We start from the raw sequence: 13,066 nt of genomic DNA, 5'->3' as shown, positions 1-13,066 counted from the left end.
CCCTCAACCCCCGCCTACACTCCAGAAATTAGCCTCCTATAAAGGATCTGCAATTATTTCTCAGTCTTCTTATCTGGCCAACAGGAGAAAGAAGGAGCATAAGGGCAGAAAGCCATGACAATCATGACAGAGCAAGCTACAGAATTATAATCACAGCTCTGGGGGGAAGCCTGTTTTGGAATTTGGCACAGGGTTGGAGGGAGGCTACTTCGTGGGTAAGGGCGAGCAGGAGAGTTTGAGGGTGGCAAAGCACATCCAGAATTTAGTGGCTGAATACATCGTTTTGACCTGGAACTGGGCATGGTACCTGAATATTAACCCTAAAGGATTTGACTTTCCCTAGAGAAGCAGGCCAAGAATGTTGGCATCGTGGGGGAGAAGCATGGAAGTGAGAAAGGCACCTGTTTGTGTTAAGCTATGTATTAGACTGTTTTCAAGTCGAGTGACTGATCTCTTTTCATAACCCCAAGTCCCTCCCTCTTTTTTTTTTTGAGACATAGTCTCACTCAGTTGTCCAGGCTGGAGTGTAGTGGCACTCCCCCACTCCCAGCTAATTTTGTATTTTTAGTGGAGATGGGGTTTCACCATGTTAGCCAGGCTGGTTTTGAACTCCTGACCTCAGGTGATTGGCTCACCTCTGCCTCCCAAATCCTCTGCTGGGATTACAGGTGAGAGCCACTGTGCCAGCTCCTCCCTCTTTTGTCTACTTGTCAGCAGATAATTGAGCAGAAATACACTAATGACTTCATTCTGCTAAGGAAGGAGGAGATGAAGAGAACAGGCCTCGTTTGAAGTTGCAAGACTAGTGAGGACCAAACTCTGACCACAGAAGAATCAGCCAGAGACCTCATCTGCAAGGCTGCTGCCATTTGAGGTTGCTTGGGCTGCTCAGTCACACGGGGCAAGAGAACTGATTTTCAGAGGAAGCTTCTGGAGGCTTTTCTTTATGCATGAGCCCCAGAGCCGTGGGTCCAGCCTGTGCTAGCCATTCCAAGTTCATGACACTCCATGGCGAACAGCATGTCATTACCTCTGGCCCTGTCTGCAATGTTCTTGCTGGTGTTTACTCACAGTCACAACTCAAACATGATCCTAAAAGGTCAACGCCACCACCTCAAGTGGATTTCCCTGCCAATCCCAGCCCTGTCCCCAGGGCCAGAATCTGATCCAGGACAGATGGGATTCCTGCAGCAGAAGTGACCCTGAGGCTCAGCTAGTGATCCTGAGGGGGATTTTATTTTACTGTTTGCAGCACGAACAGGATGCCACATACTTCAAGCACAACAGGATAACAAACCTTACGGAAATGCCAAGAAGTCCTTGCGGGAGGAAAACAGCCTTGATTCCGGAGAAAAGGAAAAATTGTAATAATGTTATTACCCCAAAGAAACCACTTGGAGAAGTCAGATGATTTTCTAACCCGGAGAGATGAAAGTAAAACACCACGAACTAGACTGAATGCCAGAAGGAGGTCCCTTGCAGTAGTCAACATTGCAACATGACTCTCCAGATGGCTCTCTCTGAAGCAGGCGGACTCTATCGGAGAAGGAAGTGGGTAGGAGGGAGAGAGAGAGAGGCCACATTCACACCAGGCAAGGAAAGGGAAATGTGCATTTAATTTTAAACTATCCTCCTGGGCTCCCCACTGCTCAAGCCCACCAGAGAACAGAGGGAAGGAAAATAATCACATTGTGCACTGTGTATGTGTGTGTTCTTCCCCCTCCAGCTCTGTTTATACAATTCGCACATGTTACTTCAGGGCAGCGTATTCCAGAGGGGATCCTACCGATTTCTGCTTCTTCAAGATGTTGATCTGTGTTATTAACAGTGGCGAAGGGGAAAGGATGTCCTGTGATCAAACTAGTCCCGAAACACTGCATTTATCAAATGTTTAAATGTTTCTCTGTTGCAGCGCTTCTAGTTCCTTTAGCCTTCTACACAATATGTGTGACTTTCCAAAGAGGGAAATAGGTGGCATTTCATAATTTATTTATTTGTTGGTTTTATTATTATTCTTTTAATGGAGATGAGATCTCACTATGTTGTCCAAGCTGGCTTCGAACTCCTGGGTTCAAGCAATCCTCCTGCATGGGCTGGGACCACAGGCCTTCACAGCCACACCCAACTTAGACATTTCCCAAATGTACATGAAAGGATGCTTGTTTCATGAACTGTTTTCTGGACTTAGTGTTCCAGCAAATCTATCTTTTATTGATCTTGTCATTTGGTCTTACAATCATTCTCATATTTGTCTTTTCCTTCTAGTGTCGCCCTCGCTACCCTAGTCCCAGCAGCTGGCCTCCTGCCTGGGCTGGCCAGCTCAGGATCTTCAACCTGAAGTCTATTCTGTATGCTACTTATATAGTACCCAGTTACTCTCCTTTCTCTGCCTTTGAGATGCCACAAAATCTGCACCAATACACCTCTGCTTTGGCCCCAAAATAAGAATGACCACTTCTTGAGTACTAGCTATTTTAGGCACTTTACCTGTATTACCTCATTCAGTCTTTTCCACAACCTCATGCAGTAAGTGCATTCCTTTAAAATTATACAAATAAACAGAGATATGGATACTTCAGTAACTTGCCCGAGGTCACATGCCTATTCAGTGACAGAGCCATGGCATGAACCTGGGCGTTCTGGCTGCAGAACTATGACTCATTTGTAGCTCCCACCTGCACGCCTCTGCAGATCAACCCCTGCAATACGCCTGCCTCGTGTCCACTTTCCAGCCCTTGCTCATGAAGCATCCCCAGCCTGGTATACTTCGTATCTGGTGCCTCATTCTACCGCAAATGCAGGGTTAGCCTGGGCAAGGATGGAGGGCTTAGCAAGTTCTGTTGAGGAGTTTGGACTTTGTCCTGAGGACAACTGGGAGGCATTAGCAGGTTTAGGAAGATGTGTGACAAGATTAGATTAGAAAGAGTGCAGAATAGATTGGTCTAAATTTGACAAGATTGGAGAAGGGTCAAGGATAACCATGAAGGCTAACATGAATAGCACCTAAGTGAATAAGTTTGTTTAATTCTCACAAAAGTTTATGAGAGGCCAGGTATGGTGCTCATGCCTGTAATCTCAGTGCTTTGGGAGGCCAAGGCAGGAGGACTACTTGAGGCCAGGAGTTTGAGTTTCAGATCAGCCTGGACAACATGGTGAGATCCCATCTCTAAAAAAAAAAGAAAAGAAAAAATCCCTATAAGGTTTATACACTGCTCTTGTCACCTCCATTTTCCAAATGAGGAAACTAACAAGCAGAGATGTTAAGAGCTCGTCTGAAGTTACCTGGTTAGAAAGTGATTTGAGCTGAAGCCATTTGTTTCTAAGGTGATCCTCTCTTAATATTTCCAAAGTGAGCATTACTGCTTCTCCTGAGTGTTTTTTCACTATCCTGTAAACTTTTATCTGTGCTCAGAATATTCCATAATTGTTTTAAAATGGACTGGGAGGGGACAGATTAGATGCAGCGGAGCTGTGAGGCAGCCGTGCAGGGGAGCCAGGCAGGGGAGCCCTCGTGGTGTCTAATTGTGGGCAGAGGCTGGGAAGACTCAGACTAATGGACAGGTTCGAGAAGGGTTCAGAAGGAGACCCCTCAGGCACTGGTGCTGAATAAGGTGTGAGGAGTAAGGAAGAAAGACAACCCAAAAATCAGTCCAGTGTTCAGTTTGGAAAACTGGGTGCTTCTATTGCTTTGTGTGGGATTAGCACAGCAGCCTTTTGGATGGGCCATCTGGTTCCAAGTACTTCAACCTAAATTCCACTCTGCATTCTACTAATAGCCTTATCTTTACCAAAAGGGCAGAAACTGTCATGGGAGCCGGTTAAGGAGAAATTACTTGCTTAAGGAAAATGTAGAGTCAACTAGGAATATTTACAAAGCATCTCATCATTATTATTTTTAAACAGAAGCCTAATTACCAGGAGACATATGTTATATGCCAGGCACAGAGCTAGGAATTAGACATAATAGATAAAGGTATATCAAAATGTATTTCTCAAAAACATTGATTCCTCTGATAGCCTGGAAGATCAGTGAAAGACATTGTTGCCTACTTATGATTGGAAAGGGAAAGGAGTCCTCTCTGCCCCAAAATATCCTCCTGTGGATATTTGCAATCCATATTTGAGATTCCATAGAACCTCCAAATAGGAGATCTTGGAACTCACATATTCAAACATTCTAGTATTTCTTTTGAGAAAACGGCTCTGAGAGGTTAAGTGATTTGTCCAGCACTACCCAGGTTGCTACGGGTCCCCGGTCTAGGGTCCCGAATTCCCCCGATAGTCCCTCTTTCAAATATTCTTTGATAATTGAAATACGGGAGGGAAGGTGAGGCAATGCTTTGGCATCCCTAATGCCTTGGAGTGACAGGCCTACGACCTCCTGAGAGGCTTTCCTCCTTTACCGAAAGAATTGCATAGGAAGCTTTGCAGAAGAGGCCACTGACATTTCACTGTAAGAATTTCTTTCTCCACTGCAGGCAGCTAGGACAGTGCTTCCTGGTTTTTCACCAGGTTGCAAAGGGACATTGTCCTCAGGGACACTTTCCTTGCCTGTCCTCATCCATTTAAATATCCGGTTCCAGCTACTGCCTTTGCCCAGAGCAGATGGGCCCCAAGTCACTGAATAGCAAAACTTTCACCAGAGCAATCTCTATCTAGTCCAGCTCCCTGCCTTGAAATAAGATTTTATTATCCCAAATTTTGCGCATAAGGGCCTGAATCCCAGAGAGTTTAACCGACTTGCCCAAGGTCATAGAGCTAGTAATTAGAACAGTCACTTAAGGCTATTACCTACTTAGAATCCTAGTGGCTGAAAGTGATCTGAGAAATACAGTGACCATATTTTCAGAACCCAAAACTAGGACAAACCCAAGTACATTTACAGGGACAGTGAACAGATTATTTGAATTGGTACTGTCCCAGAAAAGGGGATTTATGGCTGTGGCTGTCAGAGATCATCCAGTCCAATCCCCTCATTTCATAGTCTAGGCAACTGAAGCCCAAGGAGCCTAAGCAACTTGCCGGAGGTCGTAGGCAGAAATGTTTTCTGTTTTCTCAACTCTGAAGGTTGAGTCAACAGGGCGTGGGTGGGATAGGACAAAAAGGGGCCATTGATCCAGGGTGCTTCCCTCACATGGACTGACCTAACCCCACAGTGCCTGCTTTAATCCAGTATGGGTGCGGCTGTCTCCTAAACACCAGAGAAATCACATTTGAAGCCAGATAAAGTTCAGGGTCTTGAGCTCTTGCAGACCTGGGCAGCCAACGAAAGGAATCTGGAGACCTAAAGTACTTTTTCTTCAGGACCATAGCACTCTATGGAATATACCTGTAGTTTTCTAAGGTTTTCTTTTTTCCCCAGAAACAGGATGTTAAAATGATAAGATATAAGCTAATAACCCCCGGCATGCTAAATTCTAGTGTAAATCAAGGCAAAATGTCAAATAGGCAGGTATTTTAAAAGAATCCGAGTAAGCCCTATAATAAGCTCAGTACCATAAATATTTATTATTAAGTCTTCAATTTGCTTCTGACCCCTACTTCATGCACTGTTTGACCTCATTTTATATTTAGTAAGAGAAAAGAAGGCAGCATAAAGAATCAGCTCAAGGGCTCAGGGCAAGTCCATTTCCAGCCAGTTTCTTTGGCCTTAAGGCCCCCAGTCTCTACATTAATACTCCTTCCCAATATTAAAAAGTGCTCTTCATGGTGTCCTTTTAACACTGCAGCTATCCAAATTAGGACTCCAAAGAGCAGATGGAATCCTTCCAACTGCCAGCCTAACCTCTCCTCTATGCCAATGCAGAACTACTCTGCTGATAGAGAAATTGCTTCCCGGAAAACCAATTTCCTCCTTATTGTCCTGCGGGCTGCTGCGAGACACCCTCCTGGGTGGGGTGGGCTCTTGGCCTGCTTGTTCTACTGAGAGAGTGAAATTGCAAAGAACATGTTGCTGGGACTGAGATTTAGAAGATATGTTTGAATGGGAGTTGTGTTCCCGAGCTCCTGGTTTAGACATTTTTTTCTGATGCTTCTTTTCCATTGATCTAGTTGCTTTGCACCCTCCGAGGGCCTGAAGCTAGTGTTCTCAAAGCCTTGCTGCCCACGATACACCCACTATTATCAAAGCCCAACAATTATTTCATTCATTGCTTCTTTCATTCATTTCCTCTAAATTTGTTTCTAAAGAATCGTAACCTGCCATTCAAGCTCACTATTCCGCTGGCAAAAAGTCCAGATAGGCAGTGAATGGCCAGATCTTACAAAGTGCTCCCAACACATTGTCCAAATTGGAGCACTTTTCTATGTCCCTCTCCACCCAACCTTCAATCCCGCCTTGGATGAGAGCAAGTGACAGTGAACTTGAGAAGAGCTAATAAAAACCTGATCTCCCTGATAGCATCTTCTTTAATTATTTAAAGAAAGAGACAGCTTGTTTAAAAACATTTCCTGTTCCAGTTCTTTTGTTAAAACTCTCTTGGACTCAGTGACAGGTTGTGGAGCTGAGAGTAGGGAGGGCTGGCATTGTGGGAAGAGTCAGCAGAAAAGATGCTTTCAGATAGAAAAAGAAGGACAATGCAAAAGACCCTTTGACTGAAGAAAGTTATGCACACATTTTCTTTTCTAGCCAAAAATATCAGAAAAGACACCTTACATATTAGAGAGTTAATTTCAGAAGGCCAAGAGAAGAGTCAAGTTTAACTTGCTGTTACCTGTGAATGCAGCAGAGTGAGGAAAGGATCTCAAGTCAGATCTGCGAACTGGGTCTACCACTCAGTAGTTGTGTGACCTAGGATAAGCTATGTAACTGACCTAGCCTTCAATTTCCTCATCTGTAAGACAGACATAATCACAGCTACCTTATCAAGGTGATTTGAGGATGAAATGAGGGTTGTAGGGAGGCACACAGGAGCTTAGCAAAGACTAGTACTTCATGCATACACAACACCTGTGATCTTAAAATGACTAGGGCACTGAATGAATTGAGATGACAGAAGGTCAATGGGGGTAAGTACCTGGTCTGTTCCAACATTGTTTCCGGTGGATTTATTTCCCTGCTGGACTTTATTCCCTGGAATATGCATTTCAATTGCTCACACACATTTAATGAATAGGTACATAATTAGGATTAGACACTGGACTCACTGGGTCTTTTTATTTTGTTTTGCATTGTTTGCTCATTTGTTTTCCGAGACGGGGTCTCACTCTGCTGTCTAGGCTGGAGCACAGTGGCTAGTCACAGGTGTGATCATGGTGCACAGCACTTAAGGGATTCTGCTGCCTCAGCCTCCTGAGTACTTGGGATTACAGGTGTGCACCACCATGCCCAGCTCTCTGGGTCTTTCAGAGATCACAAAAGAAAGTTCAGATGGAAGCTGAACACTAGGAGAGAGACATAAAGTTGCAAATAGAGCTATGGTGTCTGCTCAGAAGCTTTCTTGGTAAATGTGGGGCCTTTGGGAATCAGTTGCTGCTCCTTTTCTGGAAGAGGAAATATGGAGCAGACAGAATAGAGAGCCAGTGGAGATGGGTCTGTCTTCGTTCATTTATGCTGCTGTAACAAAATGCCTGAGACTGAGTAGTTTACAAACAACAGAAACTTATTTCTCACAGTACAGAAGGCTGGGTGGTGAAAGATCAAGGTACCAGCAGGCTCAGTGTCTAGTGAGGACTTGGTCTCTGCTGGTTCTCATATGGTGGAAAGGCAGAAGGGGCAAAAGGGCCAGTTGCCTCCAGCCCTTTAATAAGGAACGAATCCAGTCCATGAAGTCAGGGCTGCCGTGGCCTAATCGCCTCCTAAAGGCCCCAGCTCTTAATACTGTTGCATTAGGGATTGAGTTTTCACATGAATTGTCGGGGGAACACAAACTTTCGAACCATAGCAGGGTCCAAACTGAGAATCAGTAATAGGAAAATAAACAAGGAGGAGGGAGAAACTGAAGTATGCTACTCGGCCTAACCACCAGCCTCCTCCTGTGCGTATCCACCCTTGTCTGTTTCCTGGCCCTAGTGGGGACTAATCATTGGACTAATCTCAGCAATATTTACAAAGCACTTACCTGGGCAAGGCAACGTCCAGGTATTGTGGGAAAGAACAGGATGATTCATTTTCTTTAACAACACTTGTACGGAGCTTACTGTGTGCTAGGCACCTTTCTAAGGACCTTATAAACATTAACTAGGTTAATATTCGGAACAACTCAGTGAGATGAGTATCTTGTTATCGCAATTTACCAATGAGGAAACTGAAGTATGATCACAATAGCTGCTTTTTGGTAAGGACCTGCAATGTGGGCAGGGCTTCAATGTTTCTTAAATGTAGTCCTCAGAGCTCTGTAAAATAAGATTAGTATAGCTTGTATTTTATAGAGGAAAAACTGAAGCTCTTTGAGCTTGGGTGACTTGTTGACGGCCATGCAGGCAGCAAGCGGTGGAATTCCACTGCATCACACCAACTCCTGGATCTCCAAGTCACAGTCTCTATCCTCAGGAAGCTTAGATGAGACTTGAGATAACCACACCTTATAGACAGATGCAAATGTGCAGCAAGAATTTCCTAAGTCCTATCTGTCTTCCCCACTCCCATCGCCACGACTGCCTGGGATTGAAGCTCCTCATCTTGCTGTTGGTGGAATGGAATAATCAGACTTACAGAAAAACATGCAGAAAAAGTGAGGTGAGACCCCCACCCTCCAAAAGTGGCCTCAGGCCTGAAGGTTTAAAGACAGTCTCAGGTTTTATTCTGTTACTGGTGCCTTCTTAACCCCTGCCTTTGGCTCCTCACACCTCAGCCTTTTTCTACCCTTACTCTTCCTTTATCTCCAAGTCTATGTGATTGAAAAATAATCATCCCTGAAAAGAGAAGGAAGGGGTCTCAATGAGACAAGAGTGGGAGGAGGTGAAGGATGGCTGAGTAAGTGGGGAGGTGGGGGCCCCAGGGTGGAGTTCAGAGGCCTCATTCCCCATGAAGTCCACTCTAGGCAGAGGGGGGCCTTGGCTCAGGCTCTGCAGGGCAAACAGCAACATTGCTTCCAGAGCCTGTGCTGGGGATTTGCACTGGCAGGAGCCTTCTCCAGGGGCAGGAAATTCTGTAGCTCCAGGGCAAGGGGGGATGGAAGCTGGGAAGAGCCTCTGAGTTGAATGCTGATCAGACCTCTCCCCATTCTCTTCCTCTCTACGCAGGAGCCAGAAGCCCAGTGTTGTGGTTCACACTGCCTTGAAGTCTTGCCCTTTGTCCTCTTCTTCCTGAACAGATCTGTCTTCCTGGGGCAGGACTTGCATTCCTCACACCATCCTTTCTGAAGGTGCTGAGGTAAACCTGGTCGAGCCGGTTAGCTCTGGGGTGGAGCCCGGTGATGGCCTGATTCAGAGCCTCTGTTACCTGGGGCAGCCAGAAGCGAATGAGAGGACAGCTGTAAATCATCTCTGGCCTGCTGATGACATTCTCCTCTCCCAGCTGAAGGACTGAGGTTGTTCCAGGCCTTTGAGTGACTCTGGGCAGGGCTGGGAGAGGACACCTCTCAGCCAGTGCTTGGGGAGGAGGAATTCAGATCCTGGGAAAGACAGCAAGCAGCAGCAGGTGTGGAGTAAGCAGGGAGTGACCGTCTGGGACAATTGCCTAGAATAAACACTATTGTCTGCCACAGGCTTTTCTGTGCCAGCCTGGGCCTGCTGAGCTGACCGTGTTTGAAGGGCCAGTTGTGGGCTAAGCTAGGCAAGCTGAGATCAGTCCTGCAGGAACCTGAGGTCATCACAGGATGTGAAGACAGAGGCCAGGAGCTTGTGCGACCAGGAATGAGTGAGGAGATGGAAAGTCTCAAGGGAGAGAAGACTGAGGAGGAAGGCTGGAACGAGGCTGGGTGACATTCATTCATACCAAAGGCTAACTTCTGGTGTCATCTTGGATGGTCCAATTTAAAAGAAACCACAGAGCCTCTCTCTGGACATCTAAGGCTGGCTTCAGTTACACCCACTGTCTTCTCGGATCCTGGAATGCATATGTTCCTGCGGCCACTCCTGCTCTGTCTGTCCCTGTGACCCTCCAATTTTACCCACCTCCTGGTGCTATTCTTCTCTATCACAGGAAACTTGCATCCTTCTATTATTATCTTCACTGCTCAGAAACCCAAACTGTGAAGACACAAAGATGTAACCACATGAAAATCCACACTTGACCCTAATTTTACCCACAGTGATGTAATTCACCTTGTCCTCAGGGACAGGGAGAATTTACCACCTCATTCTTTCCTCTCCCTTTAGACACTGAGCATTAGGAAATTGTTATCTGGAGGAAAGGCCCATTGAGGAGGGTACTCCGGTGACCCAAAAACAGCCCTGGAGGAAGCCTGCCATCCAGAGCAGGCTACGACCCACTGATGGGTGTCCTAGGACACTGGCCCTGCTCCACTCCCCTCCCTGGGACCTCTGTGAGGTATTTTAATTCAGGAATGATAAGCACAGATCTCTAGCAAAGTTCTAACTTGATCACAGCCAGAGTTAGGTGAGAATGCAGCCATAGGGAAGAGGGGGGCAGCAGGCAGTCTCTGGCAAGCACCAAATTGGAGCTCTTACTTCCTCTCCTCCAATCATCTCTCATGGAACCTAGGCCATCTATTTTCATTCTGGAACAAAGAAAGAAAAGGAAGAGGGGAGGAGGAGGGGGAGGGGAGGGAAAAGAAGGGGAGGGGAGGGGAGGGAAAGGAAGGGAGGGAAATTGGGGAAGAATAAAGAGGGGCAAGACAGTGGTTGTGGAGTACCCCCTGGTTATAATGTGTCCACATTTTCTCAAGTTGCAGCTTTCATTTGACTATTATAGATGAACGAAGGACAAGAACTAAATAGAGCCAAGAAAAAGGAAGTGGAAGGAAGAATCATGGCTGAAGCAGTGGAGTATATTTCCTTTTACTTATTTCCCAGGCAAAAAACAACTGATACAAGTCTCCATGATTGCCTTTTGTTCATGTATTAGGAAATCTGTATTACTTGCTCTGCTGTCCTGGTGTTTCAGGTTTTTATTTGTATTTCTTCATGTAATGTCAATAAAACATCAACCGGCAAGACAGCCTGAATGTGTGTTTCTGACTTCCTTGAAGGCAAGGGCCCACCTGCCTAGCCTAATACATTGCACACAAGCAATTAATAAACATTTCCAACTTGAAGACTTTTCATTCTCCCTGGGCTCCTGTAATTTGGTTCCACAGTAGTCTCTGTTATGACATTCCTTGGCTGCGACTCAAAATCGCCATTGCTGTGTGTAATCAGAAGGCCAGTGACAGAAGAAGTAATAGTTTCCTCATTAAGCCTTGTCGTATCTCCTCACCTCCCAAGCCAGGGTACTTCCAGCACGGGGTGTGTCCTCTGATATTCAGGAAAAAGCAACCTCAGAGTTGTTGACAGAAGTTCCAGCAGAAGCAGCCTCCTAAAGGCCCCGCATGCTCATTATTGTACGAAAGTATTGCACTAAAAGGGGAAAACTAAATATGGTGTCTGGTGCCCAAAAAGGCTCTTGGAAAAGTGTTTGCTGCCAGAAATGGGTTTTTCCTTGAGGATAGACTCGGCCAATCAGAGGTTTTTCTGATGATGTAATGCTTTGCAAACAAATTGTATTGGTGGGAAAGCTCTTAGGTATTGTAAGGGTGTAGAGTTTCCACTGTAGCTCAGGAAAAATTGTCTGTGGCTTCGTTTAAGTTTCAACTGAATTCCATTGTGCTTATATTTCCAACCAAGCTGAACTTGTGTTTGGCACTTGTTAAAAAATTGGGAATCAAGAAACTTTCTTTTCCTCTGATGTCGAAAACTGCTGATTCCTTGTCTAAGATGTGTCCATTTAAAAGAAAAAAAAGCAACGTCTGCTATGTGCTGTTGTCATCATCTCACAGCTGTACTTACCTTCATCAGAGGCCCTAGGAAGCTGACCAGCAGAGTATCAGTACAAAATAGCAGGTAGGAAATGGTGCTACCACAAGTTAGGCTGTAGAAAAAAATCTTTGGAGTGGAAAAGAAGTCAGAGCACAGGCTACACACGCCTGTATTTCTATCTGATGAATTCGTAGGCATGCACTTGCCATAAGTCCGCTATGCACAGCGATGCAGCACTAAAAATAGCTCAGAGCTTATTTCCCTCCTTCCAAATGTGTCGTCCCCAGCTCTAGAGCTTTTCCTCCCCCAGACAGAGCCCCTGCTGTCTGCCAGTCTGGGCTGGAATTAGCACACCGGTGCTGCATAACTGGGTGTCCCTGCTGCTGGAGGCAAAGGCAGGTGCAGGCAGCTATACCTGCCATTGTGTCCCTTGGTTACCTGCGTCCAGGAGCCTGGGCTACCCACCTTTCACCACATATGCAAAGGATGTCATCGCCTGACTCACTGTCTCTGTTATTTCAGTCAGCAGGCTGTTCCTGTCCCCACCACCTCTCCACCACATCACAGCCTTTCTCTCTGGATCATTCGCCACACCCTCCCCTTATCCGGGAAACCTCAAGCCAGCTCCACCTTGCTTAAAATCCTCCGTCTCTCCAGTCAGTTCCTTTTTCTCAGCTTTTATCTTTGCCGCTCTCTTCGCAAATATGGGACACTTAATGATGGCTGACTCAGACTGTGCCAGTGACTTACAAATATGCTGATATATTTCATTCTATGTACCACCTATATTTCTTCCCCCTCACCCCCTGCCATAGCCTAGTGGAAAGAGCACTGGGCTTGAATCCAAATGCAATGCCCTGGGACTCAAAATTGGGAGAATAAAACATCTACTACAGGGATTTTGTAAGATTAAATAAGATAATATATACCTGGCACATAGTAGGAGCTTTGTAAAGATTGGTTGAATCCGATCCTGGAATATAAACCTTTAGATATTCTCCTTCCCTTCTGTACACACTTTTCCATTTCCCCAGCACCCAGTCCCTCTCAGAATGGGGACATGTAATCAGTGCCAACTGGCATACCTTGATTTTTAGTATATCTTTTTGGATCAGGAATTCTTAGCAAATGGGTAATTTTGGGCATCAAGAAATTACAGTGACTACGAAATAACCTTATAGGTTGGGAGGGGAAGTAGGAACTTTCA

At 45.6% G+C, this 13,066-nt stretch overlaps 1 long non-coding RNA gene across 1 annotated transcript; it reads left to right on the top strand.

Annotated features, from left to right (window-relative positions):
- Window positions 1-8,343: 8,343 nt before the first annotated feature.
- LOC108593751 (uncharacterized) lies at window positions 8,344-11,050 on the top strand. The gene is made up of 3 exons (XR_001914325.4): window positions 8,344-8,677; window positions 9,184-10,432; window positions 10,791-11,050. It is a non-coding gene; the product is annotated as an uncharacterized LOC108593751 (long non-coding RNA).
- Window positions 11,051-13,066: the final 2,016 nt, after the last annotated feature.

Source organism: Callithrix jacchus, chromosome 10, assembly GCF_049354715.1.
Source record: "Callithrix jacchus isolate 240 chromosome 10, calJac240_pri, whole genome shotgun sequence".
NCBI lineage: Eukaryota > Metazoa > Chordata > Mammalia > Primates > Cebidae > Callithrix > Callithrix jacchus.
This window is presented reverse-complemented; position numbering and strand designations above follow the sequence as displayed.